The sequence below is a fragment of the Anolis sagrei genome, chromosome 3 (assembly GCF_037176765.1).
Source record: "Anolis sagrei isolate rAnoSag1 chromosome 3, rAnoSag1.mat, whole genome shotgun sequence".
Classification (NCBI taxonomy): domain Eukaryota; kingdom Metazoa; phylum Chordata; class Lepidosauria; order Squamata; family Dactyloidae; genus Anolis; species Anolis sagrei.
In genome coordinates, this window is record NC_090023.1 from 182336058 (window position 1) to 182358661 (window position 22604).

General features: G+C 38.2%; 1 protein-coding gene across 5 annotated transcripts in view; it reads right to left on the reverse strand.

Moving 5' to 3' along the window:
* The window catches only part of SGMS1 (sphingomyelin synthase 1), a 112951-nt gene extending 92512 nt beyond the window's left edge, over window positions 1-20439 (reverse strand). For 3 of the 5 annotated variants that reach the window (XM_060768787.2, XM_060768783.2, XM_060768782.2), the window contains exon 1: window positions 20275-20439. The gene's annotated coding sequence lies outside the window, so the exon portion shown is untranslated. Of the gene's footprint in view, window positions 1-20022; window positions 20113-20159; window positions 20181-20274 lie in introns of those variants that run through there. The other 2 variants (XM_067465714.1, XM_067465713.1) reach the window with 2 other exon arrangements.
* Window positions 20440-22604: the final 2165 nt, after the last annotated feature.

Below are 22604 nucleotides of genomic sequence, written 5' to 3' on the forward strand. Positions count from 1 at the left end.
CACATTTGTGCTGTTGACAGGAGCAAGAGAAAGGCCTCCCCAGATGATCTTAAATTGCGAGGTGGGATGTAGGGGAAGATGCATTCGGACAAGTAAGCTGGGCCAGAACAGTATAGAGCTTTACAGATCAAAACCAGCACTTTGAATTGGGCTCGGAGATGGACTGGCAGCCAGTGGAGCTGGCATAACAGGGGGGAGGTATGCTCCCTGTATGCCGCCCCAGTTAGTAATCTAACTGCCGCCCGGTGAACTAACTGAAGTCTTTTTGTGGTGAGAGAGTAGCACTCCATCAGATAAATGTCTGTTAACAGTTTTTATTTCAATATTTAAATATGTTATGGACAATGCATCAAGATCAAAGCTATTTCGACTAACCATAGCAAAACCTCCCTTTACTTATGAAAGGAGATAAAGTAAATATCCCTTTTACTTATCAAGGAGATTTTGCTAGAGCTAGTCAAAGTACGAGCTTTGTAGCTTAGATATTAATCAAATCCTTCTTTTCTAAAAAAAAAAAAAAAAAAAAAGCATGTAGAATAGCCCGCTGTTGTTAGGTATTGTTGCAGTATGATGATAATCACAATCATTTCACTGACAAATGCTATAAAGAAGCAACAGCCTAGTATAGACTATCAGCAAAGTCCCGCAGAGCCACTACTAGGATTTGCCACATAGATGTATCCCTTGTGTCTGACCTCTTCGACACAGCTGAATAAAATCCCACATTATCTACTTTGAACTGAAATATATGGCATTGTGAACTCAGATAATCCAGTCCAAAACAGATGTGGTGGGATTTTCTCCCTTGATATTCATATGGCTGTGTGGATATGGCCCAGAGAGACACATGCAGAAGGAATATACTTTCCTTTAGGAGAAGTAAAGAAGTGCTGAACTAGAGCAAGCTTGAGGTAGTTCAGTTACAAATTTGTTTTGCTCTGCTGTTTCTTCCCTTATCTAGTTATTGTGACTACAAATGACCAAAGGTCACTGTGCTTCGAAATGTGGTTGACAATATATTTATAACTCTGGAATAAAATAGAATTAGAGCATTAACTAAATGAATAAAGCAACTGTTTCTTCACTTTCTACGTAACCCAATCAGTTTTTGAATCTTTTATATGTCACTTTTTTAGATATCGCAATACTGGAATCACTAAAAAGAACCCATGCAACTCATTTTTAAGGCTGAATGATGTAATATATTGTCTGTGGCTCAAGACATATTTTCTGTAAAACAACATTAGTAAGGGATCACGGCATTCTGTGAAGAACTGCATATTATTACATCATCTTCTAACTGTATAATTTCAAAAGCTCAGGTTGGAGAACTACATGTATGCTCATGACAAAACACACATATGCCCTACTTACCTCTTTACATAGAGAAAAACATGTACTGAAATGTATGCCAAACTATATTTCTTTAACCTGGTATACTAACTTTCTAGGTGCCACGTGTTTAAAAACAGGAGATAGTAGTAAAGGGATGGATGTGGCATTAGGAAGATTGTACCTTGTGATTTACTCCAGCTTTAAAAGGCTTTCACACTATTGTTTAACAGAGAGGGATAAAGTAAAATGTATATTAAAAATAAAGCATACCCACACCAAGCATGGACAAAAGTGGACAAGAGTGTGATATTGTTAATAAGCTAATTATCTTATTAGGTATCTGCAACAGCAAGAGTATCCCTCTGGGCAGCTAAACCAGGAAGTCCCAATTGGATGGCTACCCATGAAGGTCTGTCTCCAGGGGCAAAAGCAAGAATGGGCAACCTGGAAATCCCTGAACAGACTCAAAAGTGGAGTGGGAAGATCAAAAGACAACCTGGCAAAATGGCACTACCTAGAAGAATCCTCCACCTTGTGCAAGTGTGGAACAGAATAGACAACTCCGCATCTGTATGCTTGTCTACAATGTCCTGCCTCATGTACAGAGGAAGAGTTGTTGGAGGCTACAGACAAGGTGGTTGCTATTGCCCGTTTTTGGTCAAAAAAATATTTAGCCACTTGTGCACCTTCAATTTTTATTAGCTTTATACTTATTTATTTTTGATACAAAATAAATAAATAAAGGTATCTGTAAATTACTTCTTGCTGGAAATAAAATAAAAATATACTACTCTTCTGTCACTGGAACAATTACGCAAATGTTCTATTAGCCAAGGTTTCATTTGAACTTATTCTAGTACAGGCAGTTCCCAAGTTACAAACATTTGACTTGTATAGAACTCCTAGTTACAAACTGGGGTGAGACAACAGGAAGTGAGAGCAAATCTACCCCTAGGAAGGGAAATTCACTCCTGTAATAGTCAACATAGGAAAGATGTCTCCACTGAAGCTTTTTCACCATTTCATATTTCCTCAACAACCCACATTTTTCAAAATCCAACTGTCACGAAAAATATTTTTGGCTGGAGTTACAGCTGTTCTGATCAAGATAACCTATCTTGTTGATGACCCAAGGACTGTCTGTATTTGCATTTACAGACTTTATATACAACTTTTCAGTCTTACGTTCTTAGTATCTATTTGCTCAAATTTTGCTCTAAAATGCATCATAACATAAATTACAAATGCAGTGGTATCTCTCAAACTGACTTTTCCAAACAAATCCATGTACCTTTCCACATACCTATTAGAAAGGAAAATGGCAACGGCAACAACAAAGCACTTAAGCATAACGTTTATGTCAGTGATTCTCAAACTGTGGTTCCCCAGGTGTTTTGGCCTTCAACTCCCAGAAATCCTAACAGCTGGTAAACTGGCTGGGATTTCTGGGAGTTGTAGGCCAAAACACCTGGGGATCCACAGTTTGAGAACCACTTGTCTATGTGAATTTAGTAAAAGGGTGAACAAGTGCTCAATATAATCTCTGTTTTGCGTATTTTAATATGTATTTTATGGAAATACGTTTCAATATGTATCTTTTATAGAAATACATTTTAATATGTGTAATTGTGGTTTTACAATGTTTGTGTAGTTTAATTATTCTCTAATCTGCCTCAAACTACGAGGAGAGGTGGGTAAGAAATAAAATAATAATAATAATAATAATAATAATAATAATAATAATAATCACAAATAAACCTATCCAATTATATTTTAATCAACTCAGAGCAATAATCACAAAACTCTTTGGATATTTGCAAATACCATTACTCCAATATGCAAAGCATCCAAAAACATGCAGTTCCATACCTGCACAACACAAGCAATGTGTATGGCTTCCCCCCACAGTGTCCATATTCACATATAACAGCAAGACAGAATTCCAGAGAATTCTGGCTTATCATTCATGAGCAGTCCTGCTCTCTCTTAGCTTCTATTGCCAGTGAAAGAAACTAAAGTAATTTGGAAGCTAAAACTTGCCATTACATCCAACTTTCAATTTAATGTTCTATTTTCGAGCAGAATATGAAACACAATATTGAAAGTTAATTTCTGATCCTTTACTCCTCAAGGAGCAACAAGAGAATCATGTTCAACTACAACACCTTGCACCTGTCTTCTGGTTAATTACTGGATACTTCAACATTTCCCATTGGGGGTTAGTTACACAAAAACTATCAGCCTGAATAAACAAACCATTCCTAAACAATAAGACAGGATTCACAGTCTTATTGTTTAGGGATTAGTGTACCAACTTCCAAATAACTGGCCTTCCCTATTTCACTTTCCTAACATTTTTTGCTATTTGTCATAGCTTAAGGTATTGGATGTTTAGTTATGTTTTTGTTTACTATTTGTATACAGCAAACCAACATTGATTTGTAAGGAAAGAATGGATGCATACATTTTTTTTTATATAGATGCAATTTTGGTAGCATTACCATTCTGAGGGGGGGAAAGTCAGAATATATGATCAATACCTAGGGACTAGAAGGCAAGGAGTATCAAACATGCTATGATTTCAATCTCAATTTAATGTTTTAGAATTAAATTAACAATTACCGGTCTCCTCGACATCCTAGCTAAATGGTAGTGACAGCTGGCAAGAGAACTCATCTCTTTTCACAGTTTGCTCAAGTGAAAGGTCACACCAGAAACAGAGTCCTGTCTGGCTCATGTCAAGAAACTGCAAAAGCATTAATAAAGATTTTGCCTGAATGAAGACAAGTGACATTTTCCTCCTTCCTGTCCATCACTGGTTGAAATTGCTTATGAAAAAGGGTTAAATTATTACCCTCCGTGGCCTGAGTAAAATCAGTTAATGACAGTCTTTAAAATGCTAGAGAGGGAGCTATTGGGGGACAAATATAAAACCATAAATTATCAGACAGGGACAGTTAGAAATTGTGAAAGGACATGAGGACAGTTTACATCCTGTGAGGAATAGTTAGAGATAGGGCATATTAGACATAAATTATTCGAGACAGACACGAACAAGATCACAACAGAAACTGAGAGTGCAGAAAAACTTCAGGAGAAGGAGTTACTAAAGTGTTATACTATACCAAACACAGACCCAGCACTTGATATATGATATTCTGGACATATATAGAAAATTATTAGATATATTTGAATATAGCATAGAATGCTAAAGTACAGTTGGCTCTCTGTATCCACAGGTTCTGAACTTGCAGAGTCAACCACCCACAGTTTGAAAATATTCCAAAAATTCCAAAAATTCTCAACGATTCAATGGCTTCTTCATAAGGGAAAATGTTAAAAATCATACAGGGGAAGACAAGTGAAAAGTTACAGGCCTACATTTTGTCTCAGATGTAATAAGATAAGGATCTGTTGGGCAGAAGTGAATGGAATGGTGAAAGATCAGTGGAATGTCTGAGGGAATTTTGAAAAGACTAGCAAGTCTGTTAGTGAGGTTGAGGGATTAGTAAAGTAGGTTTAGGAATTTAAATGACTAGGAGTGTTAGTCAGGGTCAGAATTAGCTAGGAGATGAGTGTGTGAGAAATGCTACTTAGAGGTCTTAAATAAGTAATCTGTGATCTTATATTCATTTTCTATTTAATAAGTCATTATTCTGGTATTATAAACTTGAGCCTGAGTTCAGACATGGCGTCTGGAATGTCAGCAGTTAATATAGGGTGGTTTCTGGTGGGAGGATGAGTAAAGTCTTGCACATGAACCACAAGGGTATCTAGGAGGTTTCAGCAGTTGATAAACACAGAGGTGAGAAAGGAGGAATTTCATCCATTAATAGGAGAGATGGAGATTAGTGAAGCCCTTCCAGCTGGTGGCAACAGAGAGATTAATGGAAAACACAACACAATACAATAAATTTATACTTTTATTTTCTACATCTCTGCCTAGATATACCTTTGTTGAAGCATTAATGAGAGGAATTGATCCTACCTTATGAAACTTAACCAAACCCTAAACACATCTTCTTGACCAGTAAGTAATCACTTTGGGGTCTAAGCACCAGACCTAGTGAGGGATCTTATACAAAACATCAGCAAAAATGCACAAGTGTTTAGGGCAGCATTTCTCAATTTGGGGGTTGGGACTCCTGGAGGAGTCACGAGGGGGTGTCAGAGAGGTAATCAAAGATCATCAGAAAACACAGTATTTTCTGTTGGTCATGGGGGGTTCTGTGTGGGAAATTTGGCCCAATTCTATCGTTGGTGGGGTTCAGAATGCTCTTTGATTGTAGGTGAAATATGAATCCCAGCAACTACAACTCCCAAATGTCAAGGTCTATTTTCCCCAAACTCCACCAGTGTTGGGATTTGGGCATATTGAGTATCCATGCCAAGTTTGGTCCAAATCCATCATTGTTTGAGTCCACAGTGCTCTCTGGATGTAGGTGAACTACATCTCCAAAACTCAAGGTCAATGTCCACCAAACCCTTCCAGTATTTTCTGCTGGTTATGGGAGTTCTGCATGCCAGGTTTGGTTCAATTCCACCACTGGTGGAGTTCAGAATGCTCTTTGTAGGTGAAATATAAATCTCAGAAACTACAACTCCCAAACAATAAAATCAACCCACCCACCCCCCAACCCCATCAGTATTCAAATTAGGGCATATTGGATATTTGTACCAAATTTGGTCCTGTGAATGAAAATATATGCTATATATCAGTTAGTTCAGTCCACCTTCTCCTTCTCTTTTTTTTTTGTTATGGTATCTCATTACATCATAATAAATTCAAGTCAAGCCTTTAGGTTACCACCTGATTCACCATATATATTTTTGTAGCTATACAATCTCTGTCATGTCATCTGCTACACATTTAGAAACAATTATTGAGATCCCAAATATGCACGTAGCTCTCCACACCCAGTTCTGCATCTTCCCACCACCCAAAATCAGCCAAACCCTAGCAGAGGCCTTGCTACTCTCAATAACCAGTGGGGAAGGGAGGCGGGAAGGGATTCAGCCACACTTTTGTCAGGGGAGAAAAAATGAGGGTATGCTTTCCAATGGAAAGCACCCAATTTTTATTTACTACTGGAGTTCACGGTAGCCAGATTTTCATGGTCTGAAATACCCCTCCCTTCTCTCAGATAAGAAAGAACTGCAGCAGCCCCTCCCTCATAGGACTTTGCAGTTGTCAGGTTTGACAGATTTTTTGGACAGACTGTAAGTGCAAGAGAAGAGACCTTTCTCCTGTCCAAAATGATGTCTTACAAGCATATACGTCACCAACAGAAAATTGGACCCTATTGTCTTTTATTGAATATTCCTTATCTGAAACGTTTGAGATCTGAAGTGTTTTGGATTTTGGATTTTTATTTATCCATTGTATTTTGGAATACATGTGCAATAGTGGGAATCCAAGCATAGTACTCAGGTTGAATCCAGATTTCCCACCAATTCACATATCCTCAGGTCTCTATCCAGGCCCATGCCTCATTTATTAGCAGCTACTTAAGCTGTATATGAGACACAAGGCTACAAAGAGACAGAGGATGCGAGACACTGAGGATATAAGGGACCTGATACTGTGCAGAAGATCTCCAGAGAGCCCATCAACCACACACTTTCAAACAAGCATGGAAGGAACTGCCACCTCAAAGGCAGAAGTGAGTAGGGGGCTGATGGCAAAAAAGTTCTCATTTTGGATTTTGGATTTCTGGATTAGTGGTGCTTAATCTGTGCTACAGGGTAATAGGAACACATAGTTTAAGCAGTGGGAATACAACTGAGCCTCTAATTGCATTACATTCCCTGTATGATTATCTACTAATTTCCTAAGAGATGGTAAGAGACGCTCTATAAGAGGTGGTAAACATTTAAGATACTGCTTAAATGTTTACTATCTCTCAACAGAAAGATGGTCCACGACTCTATGCTACAGAACCATGGATATCAATCCTGAGCACTAACTGCTACTGTCAGCCAAGGAACCTCTTGCTTCTTGTTCTAGAAACCAGATTATATTTACTCAATTACAAAAATAAGTAAGAACAAGAGCAGGCAGATTTCCACTGCAAAAAAAATGGCTTTGAAATCAGGTCTATTTTTGCTGAATTGTTGTTTAATGACAGATACAGAAACAGAAGTCAATGTGCACAAAGAACAGGGTTAAACCCGACATCTTTATTTGTGCCACAAGATTACATGTGTTAGCGCAAGAAAGGAAGCAACTTTCTACCACTAAACTGTATATATACATTAAAAAACATAGCATTATAAAATAATAGAGTTGGAAGAGCCCACACGGGCCATCCAGTCCAACATTCTGTCATACAGGAAAAGCATAATCAAAGCACCCCTGACAGATGGCCACCCAGACTCTGTTTAAAAGCTTCCAAGGAAGGAACTTCCACCACACACCAAGACAGAGAGTTCCACAGCTAGATGTTTTAACTTCCACAACTAGCACTTCTCGTGCTACATTATGCAATCAAATTTATTTATGTTTCCAGAACATTAATTTATTACCACTGACCAACTTAGAAAAAATAGCATCACACCATGAGTGCATTTCAATTATTTGTACTGTCCTTAACAACAGTGGAAGTAGAATAGAAAAATACAACACCCAGATTCTCTCAGCCAGCAGAGCTATAATCTTAGTTATAGTGTTCAAATACTAATATGTGCTGTGACACCGCTGAGAGTATCTGAGTATGCTAAGCTCTCGTGCCCAGGAGTCTAAGAAAGCATGTTTACAAGTGGTAGAAATGAAGTGGTAGAAATGAAGAACATTTCATACCCATTATTAGTGATTCTGTATATGAATAGGCCTCTTCTGGTTTGGCAGAAGATGAAAAATTGTTCAATAATATGGCAAGTTATTACACAAAAGGAAAGGAAAGACTGTGCCAGAAGTCTGCATAGTATGCCAACTCAACAGTAGGGGATCAAAGTGCATTGCAGAAAGATGCTGTGAACAATTTTATGTTATCAGGCCATAAGAGAATACAAGAGTTTCCTGCCATCTAGAAATACTCAATACTGTAGAACTAGAAGCCAGTAGCAGGTACTACTCACACCAAAAACATGAATTAAACATTTAATATAATACTTTAAATAAATTTCAGATTACACAGCCAACAAACACAGCTTTCTAATATCCAGTGTTATAGAAAATCACTTTGAAAATCAAAAACTAAAGGTATGTGTGTATTATTTCCATTCCACCTGTCTTCCAAAATTGGATTCGTTTGTTTCTTCATATGTTCCATAATAATTATTGAATTAATCTCCATAGGTTCTAATGATCATCCAAGTTATGAGCCAATCTATGTTACTGTTATGTCTGAATAATAGGTGTGACTTTACTGTATCACATCAATATGAGCACAACCATTGTCAGTATAGATTCATCAACTAGTGCCCTCATTATCACTGATCAATGAATGATCCCCATCTTTTCTTAAGTAAGCACATCAATGCATCACTGCAATGCAAGAGAAAGTTAAACATACTAACTAGAGAAAACATAATAAGGAATTTTTAAACACCAGCTCAAGACATTTTTGTAATGAACTGTTCAAACTACTGCAAATTCCTATAATTAATAAATGAATCTTCCCAACCATCTCAGAATATCTTATGAATCTTTTAAGATTGCTTCTGTTCTAATAACTTGTAGTTAAACTTTTGAACATTTTCACTGGAACATAGGAAGGGTCTTATATAATGGGATCATACAGTATAACAGGGAGAAATAGACAACAATCAGTCAAAAAGGGAAAGAAGGACATGATGATCAGGATATCATGTTTGGATGTAGAATTATATTAATGAAAATACTTGCAGAAAATTCTTGAGGACATCACTGCAAGCAGTTTCTTATAGGACTGAGGAAATATTCTGTATTAATAAAACACAGTAGTCTCGTGCTCAAGCACTCTTTCTTCCTTAAAGACAGTTAAAAGGAGACTGCAAGTTTTTATTATCACTTTTAACTAATTAAATTCAGTTCGATATATTCACACTCGGATTATCCGTGATTAGTCTGATGGTTTAGGAAATTAAGGCAACGTCAAACTAAATTTTATTGAACTGATACATAACACTAATAGTTCTATCCCAATTAAGCAACTTTACAGATGGACAGATGTCTGAACAGCCTGCTTAAAATAGTAATAGAAAACAAGAGTTCAAAAAAGCTATAAAAATATTGTTGCATATGCAAAGTACCTGTCTGCCTGAATACCCTAAAGGAACTAGATCTTGTCTGATCTTGAAATCTAAGCAGGATCAGCTTTGGTTAGTACTTGGGAGACTGATGATGAATACCAGGTGCTGTTAGCTATATTTCAAAGGAAGGAACTGGTAAAAATAACCCTTAAGTATTCCTTTCCCAAGAAACCCCTATGAAATTCATGGGGTCGCCATAAGTCAACAGATGATTTGAAAGTACATACATATACAAACATACATATCCAAAATAAAGTATTTTATAGTACTGTTTATCTAAAAGGAGTCAGTTAAGAACTTATCATCCAGAATGGAGGACTGCCAGCCCACTTGGAAGTCCTAAATCTTCTTGGGAACCCAGCACATGTGGAAGGCTTAACCCAGGTTAAAATTTGCATTGGAGAAATGGGCAAAAGGATGGTTTGCATGCTGAACTAGAACATAGGGAGATACGTTAATTTGTCCTCCTTTCTTTTCAAGACACACACCAAAGTATGAGTTTTGCAGTGTGTGGCTTCTCACTTTTGTTTTAGTCATAATAATAATATTATAATAACTTTATTTTTATAACCCGCCAACCATCTCCCCAAGGGGACTCGGGGCAGCTTACAAGGGACAAGCCTAAAAATTACAAATAGAACACAACAATTAAAAACATCCAATAAAATATGAAAACAACCACAATTGTAAACAATATCAAACAATATGGCTGAGAAAAAACATAGCTGAGGTTCATATTGCTAACTGGTGATATGGAGGATGCTTTACGGTTAAAAGAACCATCATTGTTTGAGATTTGGAACCCCCGCTTAACCATGGAAACCCACTGGGTGACCTTAGACAAATACCACTCTCTCAGCCTCAGAGGAAGGTGATAGCAAACCTCTCCTCAACAAAACTTGCCAAGAAAACCCCATGATAGAGTTGCCTTGATTTGGAAAATGTTTGAAGGCACACAACAAACACTATGCTTGAAATGAACATGACATCATGTATTTGATCATGTCTCAAACCTTTGTGAAACTTACAATGTATGGCTACTTCCATTTAACAGGAACCTTGGTTACAGTGACTACAGAGGGCAGCACCTTTGGCAGTTAGCTGTATGAAAGTGAACATCAAAAATATATTTCAATTAGAGCATTAGAAGGGGTTACGCTGAGCAGTGTTCTGGAGTGATTAAGAACAACTTATTTTGACCCTTGGATAAAGGGAAAGAGCAAAAGGTCCTGCAACTCGGTCATATGATAGCAAAAGGAGGGGAAAGGCCAAGTCTCCAGCACTGTCAGAAGTCTGAGATGCAGTCAGACAAAGCAAGACAGAACAGGGAGATAAAGAAAGAGGTGGAGAAAGAGGTGGGAGGAAAGATAAATCTGAATTCACATTGTATAAGAAAGATGGGGAAACAGTCAGGGAGCTTTAGAAAAACTGAAAGAAACAGACTTCAGTAAGCAAGCAGGTGAGACTCTAAAACAAGTTTTTGACAATGTGGTTCTGACCTGAATGAAAACTTAGCTCCTCACCAAGAGTACTCAACATCTGTCAGATGAAAAGAAAATCAAAACAAGAGCAAACCTGAGAGATAACTAGAGTTCAGAAATCCTGATCTCTGTGTACAGGCTGGAATGAAGAAGGACAGAGAAAATAGGCTATAGGGTTAAGTGTATGGTTTAGTGAACCAAAGGTGACTTCTATATACCTTGTAGACATAGCATTTTCTCTTTCAGCAATATATTATCCTGAAATCTATGTATTGTTATCACATATCCATATACTTAAACACTGTATTAAACATATTATCTTTGTTCTTTTCAAAGCTGTGTCTCGGCCTGAACCAGTCTCATTCCTATATTTGCCAGGCCACTACAAAGATGGTTCTAAGCACTCTAAGGCAGGGGTCCTCAAACTTTTAAAACAGAGGGCCAGGTCACAGTCCCTCAAATTGTTGGAGGGCCGGATTATAATTTGGAAAAAAATGAATGAATTCCTATGCACACTGTACCTATCTTATTTGTAGTGCACAAAACATTTTAAAACAACACAATAATTAAGATGAAGAACAATTTTAACAAATATAAACTTATTAGAATTTCAATGGGAAGTGTGGGCCTGTTTTTGGCTGATGAGATAGCATTGTTTTTGTTGTTGTTGAGTGCTTTCAAGTCATTTCAGACTTAGGTTGACCCTGAGTGAGGGTCGGGTAAATGACCTTGGAGGGCTGTATCTGGCCCCTGGGCATTAGTTTGAGGACCCCTGCTCTAAGGCACCCAATCCTGTCTGATCTTAGAAGATAATAATGGTTAGCCCTGGTTAGTATTTGGATAGGAGACCACCAAGGAATACCAGGTTCTGTAGGGTATATTTCAGAGGAAGAAACTGTTAAAACCACTTCTGAGTATTCCTTGTCTAAGAAAGCCCTATGAAATTCATGGGACAGCCATGAATATAATATAATAAAAGAGGTGTTTACTTTTTTCAAAAGACTAACATATTTAATTTTCCCATAATTACCGTACATTAATTTGTTAATTATGTATGATTGTGTTTCATATTGTTGTATTGCTTTTAAACTTTTGGCTTATATTAGTTTATAAATACTCATAAAATAGAAAATAAACAATCAAAGGAGGCCAGCCAGTATGGTGTAGTGGTTTGATTCTGAAGAACAGGGTTCAAATTCCAGCTCAGCTATGGAAACACACTGGGTGACCTTGGGAAAGTCACACTCTTTTAGGCCCCTTATACACTGCCATATAAAATCCAGATTATATGCTTTGAACTGGATTATATCGCAGTATAGACTCACATAATCCAGTTCAATGCAGATAATCTGGATTATCTAATTTGATAATATGGATTATATGGCAGTGTAGAAAGGGCCTTAGTCTCAGAGGAAGGCAAAGGTAACCCCCTCCTAACAAATCCAGCCAATAAAACTCTGCTATAGGTTTGCCTTATGGTTGACATAAATTAGAAACAACTTGAAGACAAACAACAACAATACTGCATATTTCCAAAAAAAATTTCAAGAGTGTACTTATTACTGTTTCTATAAATAGAATATTCAGGTAAAACTTTATGCAGCAGCAAAAGTGTGAGTAACTCACATTTCGCCTGAAGTTCCTATGTAACATTGGAAACATTCATCACATTTAATTGACATAGTGGAGGTTTATTTCACTTGCACACTAAAATCACCTAAAGTGTTCACATAAGAAACGAAATGTGTGAATAGACTCAAAATCAATGCATGCAAATGGGGCGCATTCTAATAAATATGAGAGACAAGCATGTAATTGGGGATTACCTTATATACAGGGTATGCAAATGATTTAAATACAGAAATGAACTCAACTATTACCACTATTAAACATGTGTAATTACATGACAGTCTGCAAAACGAGTCCCTGAACTGCTCCCAATTTTGTGTAAATAGCTGGCAGCTCAGTGAGTCCTAGTTTGCCTGGGGACTGAGGCAAGGCACAGGCGCTGTTCCCATCACCTCAGCAAATGTTCAGATAGGCTGGAGTGTTGCTATAGAGATGGTTAGAAATATAGGAAGTTGCCTTATACAGAATCAGACAAATGGGCCATCTAAGTTGATAGTGTTTATCATGGTTAGTTGCAGGGAACATAACACATTCCTATTACAACAACTTTGTAGGCTACTGGAACATTTCTGGGCACAATTCAATGGGACGGCTATGAACCATAAAACCCAAAGAACTGGAGTCTAGGTTATGCAAAGCCTGCTTAAGTTTTGAGTCCTGCAGAAACTTGTGTGCTACATTGGAGAAGTACATGTGAGGCAGACATAAAGAAATACCTTTGTGAACCTAATTCCCAGATTATGGAACATCCTTCCAAAGGAAGTTAGACTGACTTCTTTCCTGTTATCCTTCCACCAGCAGGTAAAGACCTCTCTATTCAGGAAGGCCTTAGGCAACTGGGACGCATTCTAATGTTAGGATCAGGGGCTTTAAAATTGATAGCTGAATCTAGACTTCAATTATTTATATGGTATTAATTCATGTTACAAATGTTCTATTAATCTATATAAATAAAAATGTAAAAAACCTACAACAACCCAAAAATGTAATGTTCGTTTGTGGGATTAACATAACTCAAAAGCCACTGGACAAATTGACACCAAATTTGGACAGAATACACATATCAGGCCAATGAGAGACCATCACTCGTAAAAACACAGAAAAACACAGAGGAAGGGAATTTAAAAAGCCAAAAAAAATGAATTACAAAACATGTGCATAAGCACATATATACAGATATACACATAGAAAACACATATACACAGACTGGGCCACAGCAACACATGGCAGGAGATGGCTAGCTACATAATACAATTTAATTCATGTTTGTATGAATTACTGTGAAACCTTTTCTGTTAGGCTGGAAACCACCTTATATCTAAACCAGTGGTTCCCAACCTGTGTTCCATGAATTACTAGTGGTCCGCAAGATCTAAAATACGGTCTGCAGCCTCGCCATTCCTACACCGTTGCAACGAGAGTGACTGGTCTCATGAAACCCTCTTATGGTGCAGAAGCTTATTAAATATGATTTTCTATGGGCGAGCAGATAGCGACTGCTGGATAGCAAATGTCCTGTATCAGAAACTAGAGCTGAGGTAGTCTATCCAATGCAATTTTCTGAATCAGCACCCCAAATAACCAAACCAAATCTAAAGTTGACCAAAAACTGATTTATAACCCTTTTGGTACCAATGTTGGAGAGTGACAAAGTGGTACCTGGTGAAGTGGTCCCTGGTCAACCACTGATCTAAATCCTAATAGAAGGATGGGAAATAAATCAAATACATAAATGCTTTCTGTCTGTACTGGCAGAAGATCCTAAAGCTTTTGGGTATTTCTTATTATTTTAAGTTCTATCTGCAGATGACAGAAATTTAATGCATGACTATTTGCATGTTAAACGTGTTTAATACTCTGAGTTACTGCTCTCTTCTTATGCCTCCTTCAGGAAGTTTCCTTACAATTTCTAGATTAAATTACTCACACACAAGATGCACTGAAGGATGTTTTTATGTCCAGGTTTATACATCTATAAAAGTAACTGAAACGATGCCAACAATTATTCAATGCAGGCCTCTCCTACAAATGTTTTCAACCGGCTTCGTAACTAGGATGGAGCCACCCACAGTGATGCTTTAAAGAAGCTCCAAATGCATAACACAATGCCGCCAAACTTCATTTCAAAGTATATACCTCATTACTTTGTTTCCTGAGGATAGCTTATTGGCCCCGGAAGACTGACAGCAGAAACATCATTTCAAGGAATAAAACTACGGATAGCTATTCCCTTTTTGGGTGAAAACATTGTTTCTGTGAACATTGTGCCTTACCTCCCACTTGGTGTAACAATCACTGTCATTGCATTAATGGAATAATATTTTATGTGCTAGATTACGCACAGTAATAGAGTGTTCTCTACAAGACTGTTTTTATGTCTTTACTGATTAATTAATTAACAAACATTAAAAGACCATGCCGAGGTATGTATTTAAATGATATTGATTGTATGCGATGAAATTCAAAACACTACAGATTGAAAAGAAAACCTGAATAAAGAACCTTTAGAACACAATACATTATCACTTAATTATGTGATCGTTTACCTGAATGTTACTATATTCACCACGGCACCTCAAGAGACTAAAAAAGTCTCTTGACATTGGCACCCTAATGTAATCAATATGCTTGACCGCTCCAGTATATACTTGACTGCTTCCTCCCAAATATTTACTTCCAATAACAGCACTTATCATCTTCTAGTTCTAAATAATTAGTTCAAAACTCATCTCAGCCAAGATTTCAGCAGCCTTTTAGAAAACATCATGTTTCATTTTTATATGTTACTAGCCATCCCCTGCCACGCGTTGCTGTGGCCCAGTCTTTGTCTATGTGTTTTGTGTGTATATATGTGTGTGTATTTATGTATATGTGTATATATGTGGTTATGCCCGTGCATTGTAATGTGGTTTTTTTGTGTTTTTTTTTTTGTTTTTTTGCTTTTTAAGTCTCTTCTGCTGCGTTTTTCAGTGTTTTTATGAGTGATGGTCACTCGTTGGCCTGATAGGTGTATTGGATCCAAATTTGGTGTCAATTCACCCAATGGTTTTTAAGTTATGCTAATCCCACAAACGGGCATTACATTTTTATTTATATAGATATCATACAAAATGGAAAAGTTAAGTGAGAATGTGAAGGAATCACTTTTATGAAAGAATCACCTTTGACACTAACCAGTATATTTTGTATGAGTTTTTGTGTATATAATTCAATTTCTTCAGATACATATGTAACTCAAGCAAAGCGGGCAAGTCAGTAATGCTATGTATTTACTCTAAAAGCACCAGACTGTCTCTGATCTTGAAAGCTAAGTAGGACAAGCTTCGGTTAGTACTTAGATGGGAGTGACCAACAAATACCAGGTGCCATTAGCTATATTTTAAGGGAAAATACTTTCTCTAAAATAAGAATATTTCTTACCTAAGAAAATTCTATGAAATTCACTATAAATGGATGTGCAACCTGAAGGTACATACATATACACATGCCATTTGTCCTAATTCATCATATATTTTTACACTTTAACCATACCTTGAGTTTGTGTCAACTTGGTCAGCCCAGCCTTTGCATCACACTGACCTCTCTGTTTGTTCCTTGCCACGGATTTCCATCTGATCTCTAATCTCATAAAGATTCGACAGTAATCCCCTTTGAACTCAGTGGGACTTTATTGTTGTTTTTGTATGCCTTCAAGTCATTCCTAATTTATGCCAACCCTAAGGCGAAACAACCACAGAGTTTTCTGGGGCTGAGTTTGTGTGATTTGTCCAGGGTCACCCAGTGAGTTTTCATGTAAACCTAAACAGACCCAGCCCAAGATGCCCACCCCAGAATTTCAATGCTGTGGTCCTGCCAGACTGGCACAGGACCTGTTGTCCCCTTAAACTGTCACATCCAATCTCACAAAATATTGGGTTGTACGGATGTCCACATCCCAGCAATGCTTTCTCCACATCACCAATCTTTGCCTTCTCAGCTTAAATCACAGCAACTCACTCAACCATCAACCACCACCACCCTGCCTATACCCACCATCCCCTGACATGTTCTCTTGGTTGTACTGCTGCTCCCTCTTCCTTTCTTCCTCTTATTTCTTCTCTTTCAGCTTCGGTTTGCTATATAACGGCACAATGTGCTTTGGCTTTCTCTTGAAGTATGCAGTAAGTTGGGGTGAGAGTGGTGTATGTCTGTGCCTAGCATATCATCTATCTATATATCTATCTATCGATACATTCGAGTTGAGGGTGTGTACATATGTACAGTTGACTCTCAATTAGCCAGAACTCAAGGAACTGTTAATCTCAAACAACTGGCGAAACATTTTGAGGAACTAATACTTTAAATAAAAATTATATTACAAGTATGACACAGTAAAACTGTGCTAAGTTTGTCTTAGTTTGCTTTTAATTACAGTACTTCAATATTACCATCAAGTCAATACAGAGTTTATGGTATGCTATTGTATGATTATGTTAAGCCTATTTTAACAGAAACTCTCAATCAACATTTATCTGCCATCTACCGATCCCATGGGTGCTGGTTAACTATATATGTGTGTGTGTGGAGGCAGTCCCTGGGTTACAAACATCTGACTTACAAATGACTCATTGTTACAAACAGGGTTTTTGTTTTGTTTTTTTCCGTTTCAGTAGCGACTTGAGAAACTGCAAGTCACTTCTGGTGTGAGAGAATTGGCGAACAGGGGTGAAAAAACAGGAAGTGAGAGAAATCTATCCCTCACATGGGAATTCACTCCTGAAAGAGTGATCACGATGAAAAGGGTGTCTCCAGTGAAGCTTTACCACCAACCTTGTTTCCACAACAAGCCAAATTTGTCAAAATGCAATGATTACAGGGACAGAAAGTGAGGAGAAATCTTCTGAACAGGGGCACAGACAGCAAAACAAGCACCACAGGTGTGTTAACCCTTCCCTATAAAATCAAAAGCTAATATGTATATATATATTTGGTGGTGTTACACTTTTAAAACATGTACCTATTCCGATTTACAAACAAATTAAATTTAAGAACAAACCTACAGAACCTACGTATCTTGTTTGTAACTCAAGGACTGCCTATATATAGGTTGTGGGTAAGAGAGGTAGGAGTGTGTAGATAAAAAAAGTTGGGGTGAAGAAAATGAAGATGTGTATGCACACATGTGTATATATCTACAGAAGTTGGGATACGGAGTATGTGTGTTTGTGTGCATATACATACTATACACACATATACATACCTACCTCCTCATCCCATACCCCAATATAAAGATGTGTATATATACAGCCCTCGATCCAATTCATTAATAAACACACACACACACACATTGAGGTATGGGAGGGGGAGGTGTGTGTGGGGATTCAGTGTGGTATATATATTTAAGGGAGCTGGAAGTATCTATACGCGCACACATATACATATCCTTATCTCCCTCAACTTTCTCTCACTCTGTATATCTATACACATACATACACACACAAATGTGACACACATATATATGTATCCTCACCCCCTACAACTCTCTCTTTTTCTCTCTCTATATATATATGCACACACAAATGTGACACACATATATATGTATCCTCACCTCCCTCAACTCTCTCTATATATATATGCGTACTCACTCAAATGTGACACACACATATATGTATCTTCGCCTCCCTCAACTTTCTCTCTCTGTATATATATATATACACACAACCGTGACATATATATACACATATACTCACCTCCCTCAATTCTGTCTTCCTATATCTATGCACACACACAAATGTGTCATACACACATATATGTATCCCCACCCTCAACTCTCTCTCACCCTATATATACACATACATACACAGATATGATATATATGTATGCTCACCTCCCTCAACTCTCTCTTTTGCTCTCTCTCTCTCTATATATACATACTTACATACAAAAACATGACACACACACATATATATATATATATATATATATCATCACCTCCCTTAACTTTCTCTTTATATACACACATAACTGTGACACACATACTCTCTCTTGATATATTTACACATACATACACACACACAAATGTGACACACACATATATATAAACATATATATATGAATCCTCATCTCCCTCAACTCTCTCTAAATACACACACAAATGTGACACGTGTGTATCTATCTGTATCCTTATCTCTCTCAACTCACTCTCTCTATATATATACATACACAAATGTCACACACACACACATATATATATACTCACCTCCCTCAACACACACACACACACTCTATATATATATGTTCATACACACACAAATGTGACACATGTGTGTATGTATCTGTATCCTTATCTCCCTCAACACTCTCTCTCTCTTTCTATATATATATATATATATATACATACATACATACACATATAAATACACAAACCTGACACGTGTGTATGTACCTCTATCCTTATCTCCCTCAACTCTCTCTCTCTCTCTCTCTCTCTATATATATATATATATACATACACAAATGTGACACACATATATATGCATCCTCACCTCCCTCAACACTCACTCACTCACTCTCTCTCTATATACACACACATATAAATATACAAACCTGACACATGTGTTTGTACCTCTATCCTTATTTCCCTCAACTCTCTCTCTATATATATACCACACATATATATGCATCCTCACCTCCCTCAACTCTCTCTCTCTCTCTCTATATATATATATATATTCATACATACACAAATGTGACACATGAGTGTATGTTTATGTATCCTTATCTCTCTCAACTCTCTCTCTCTCTATATATATATATATATATTCATACACAAACAAATGTGACACATGTGTGTATGTATCTGTATCCTTATCTCTCTCAACTCTCTCTCTACATATATATTAATACACACACACGTGACACATGTGTATGTATCTGTATCCTTATTTCCCTCAAAACTCTTTCTTTCTCTCTCTCTCTCTATATATATATATACCACACATATATATACATCCTCACCTCCCTCAACTCTCTCTCTCTATATATATATATATTCATACACACACAAATGTGACATATGCATGTATGTTTATGTATCCTTATCTCTCTTAACTATCTATATACATACACAAATGTGACACACATATATATATATGCATCCTCACCTACCTCAACTCTCTCTCCCTCTCTCTCTCTCTCTCTATATATATGCATCCTCACCTCCCTCAACTCAACATATACATGTATATATACACACACAAATGTGTTTGTATGTTTGACATGTTTATATGCATGTTGGGGGATGGGAGATAGTGTGCGTGTTTGTTTGTGTATATAGACAGACAGATATTCCCTCCACCTCCCTCACCTTCAGCTTCTTGCAGACTTCAAGGCAAAGAGGGAGCCCCCTGGCCTTCTGTCCCTCTCTCAGCTGGGCTGGCAATGCTTCAGGTGTCTCCCTCCCTCCCTCCTGCTGCTCAGAGCAGGCCCTCCAGCCCCACTCACTCCTTCGGTATCCGGCTCCCCCTCACAGCCCCGTCCATCCGCGTCCCTCGCCCAAGCGGCCCTTGGAGGGAACGAGCTGCCAAGGAGGGGAGGCTGGGCCCGTGGCTCCCCTTACCTGGCTTCTGGTGGGCCTGTGGGCGCGGAGAGGAGCGCTGCTGTGGGGCTCTCCTGCCCCTCTCTCTGTGTGTCCGCCTGTCAGCCAGGCAGGCAGGCCGGGATCTCAGCGACGCGGGGCCCCGAGTGGCAGCGGAGGCGAAGGGGAGGGCGCCCCCACGTGACGGGCCTTGTCATCGCGCGCCGCCATCTTACGTCCGCCGGCCCCGCCTCCCGCCCGCGAGGCCGCCCAGCACCAGTCGGCAGGCAGCCAGGCGTCCAGGCGGGCAGAGGCAGGCGAGCGGGCGGCGACGACAAACACTTAGTTCACAATAGTCGCAAAACAGAGGCCGCCTCAGCCTCGCTTGGGCCACTTTCCCGCCAATAGCGTCGCAGAGTGGGACGACACCAGGCAGGCAGGGGGACACAGTCCAAGCAGTGGGATGTTGTAGGCTTTTTCGGGCTGTATGGCCATGTTCTAGAGGCATTCTCTCCTGACGTTTCGCCTGCATCTATGGCAAGCCTCCTCAGAAATAGTGAGGTCTGTTGGAACTAGGAAAATGGGTTTATATATCTGTGGAATGACCAGGGTGGGACAAAGAACTCTTGTCTGTTGGAGCTAGGTGTGAATGTTTCAACTGACCACCTTGATGGCCTGGCAGTGCCTAGGGCAATCTTTGGTTGAGAGGTGATTAGCTGTCCCTGATTGTTTTCCCTCTTTTTTGCTGTTGTAATTTTAGAGTTTTTTAATACTGGTAGCCAGATTTTGCTCATTTTCATGGTTTCCTCCTTTCTGTTGAAATTGAAATAAATGCAATTTGTTTCATAAAGATCAAGTAGACAGAACATATTGTTATATTTTATGCTTGTCTTATTTTATTTTATTATGATATTGCCTTATGTTCTTTTGTTACTGTATTGTAATGCATTTCTGGGCTTGGCCTCATGTAAGCCACCCCGAGTCCCCTTTGGGGAGATGGCGGCAGGGTATAAATAAAAATTATTATTATTATTATTATTATTATTATTATTATATGTTGAATTTCACAGTTTTCTTAGGCAAGGAATATTCCAGCTTCTTCCACGCTGCCTTATATCACAGGATCTGATCCCAGATTATCTGCTTATTCCAGATTATCTGGCAGTGGAGACTCATATAATCCAGTTCAAAACAGATTCTGAGATATAGGAGAGTGTAGATGAGAGGTGGTTTACTATAGATCTCCTTAAATCGCCTTATTTAAATATTTCCTGCTTCAGACAAACACACTATCCTACTTCTCGGGGTTATTATGACAACAAGACAGGCCTGCCCCGAGATCCTTAGATAAAAAGTGGGGTTATTGAAAAAGGAAACTGGTGACTGGGAAAACCGAACTTCAGACTTGTGAGTCACTAATTCCCTTAGTGTCCCATCATTTGCTTGGGAGTAGTACCAAATAGAATTATTGCCAGAGTCTTTATGTTTGCTCATAAATTAATCCCACAGATTTTCTTAAAACTTACTCCTAGAGGAAGATATGTAGGAGTATAGGCAAAATGTAGGCAGCATTGAACAGGCGCAACTTGTTCCTGGCTTAGAGATAAAATCTATTGGAGGAAAGCCTCCGCTCCATATACGGGTGGAGCATCCCTTTTCTCTTAAAAACAATACACAGACAGTGACTTGTCTGTGAAGGGAGTACAATCATATATCTATGACTGCATATAATAAATTGCCTAAAATGTTAGCAAAGAGCCTACGCATGCTTCCGTCGAAATACAGGTTGAGCATCCCTTATCTGGAATTTTGAAACCAGAAATATTCCAAAACCTAAAATTGTCCACACGGGTGGCCAAGATAGAGACATACTTTGCTTCATGCACAATGTTATTAAAATGTTGTATGTAAAATTATAATAATATAATAATAAAACTTTATTTATATCCTGCTCCATCTCCCCCAGGGAGACTCCGTGTGGCTTACATGAGGGCACGCCCATAATACAGTACATACATTGTAATACAAAACATACCAGAAAATAAAATACGTAAAATGCAAAGAAATATAATAAACAATACAAGCAATTAAAAACAGGGGATTTCACTGGGCAAGACCACATTCAAGGCTAAAGTTTTTAAAAACACTGGGAGATAGGATGATGTAAATTATCAGGATGAAGATTCGAGAATGAGGGAGGATTCAACTACACGAACCATAAATAAAGTGCTTCTAAGGACATTTAGTGCAAAGTTTGGTCAGGGAGTTTCTTACATTCAATCACTGAAGGCACTTTGGAATAGCCAGGTTTTCAAATTCCTCCTGAAGATTGCTAGCGTGGGGGCTTGTCTAATATCTCTAGGGAGTGAGTT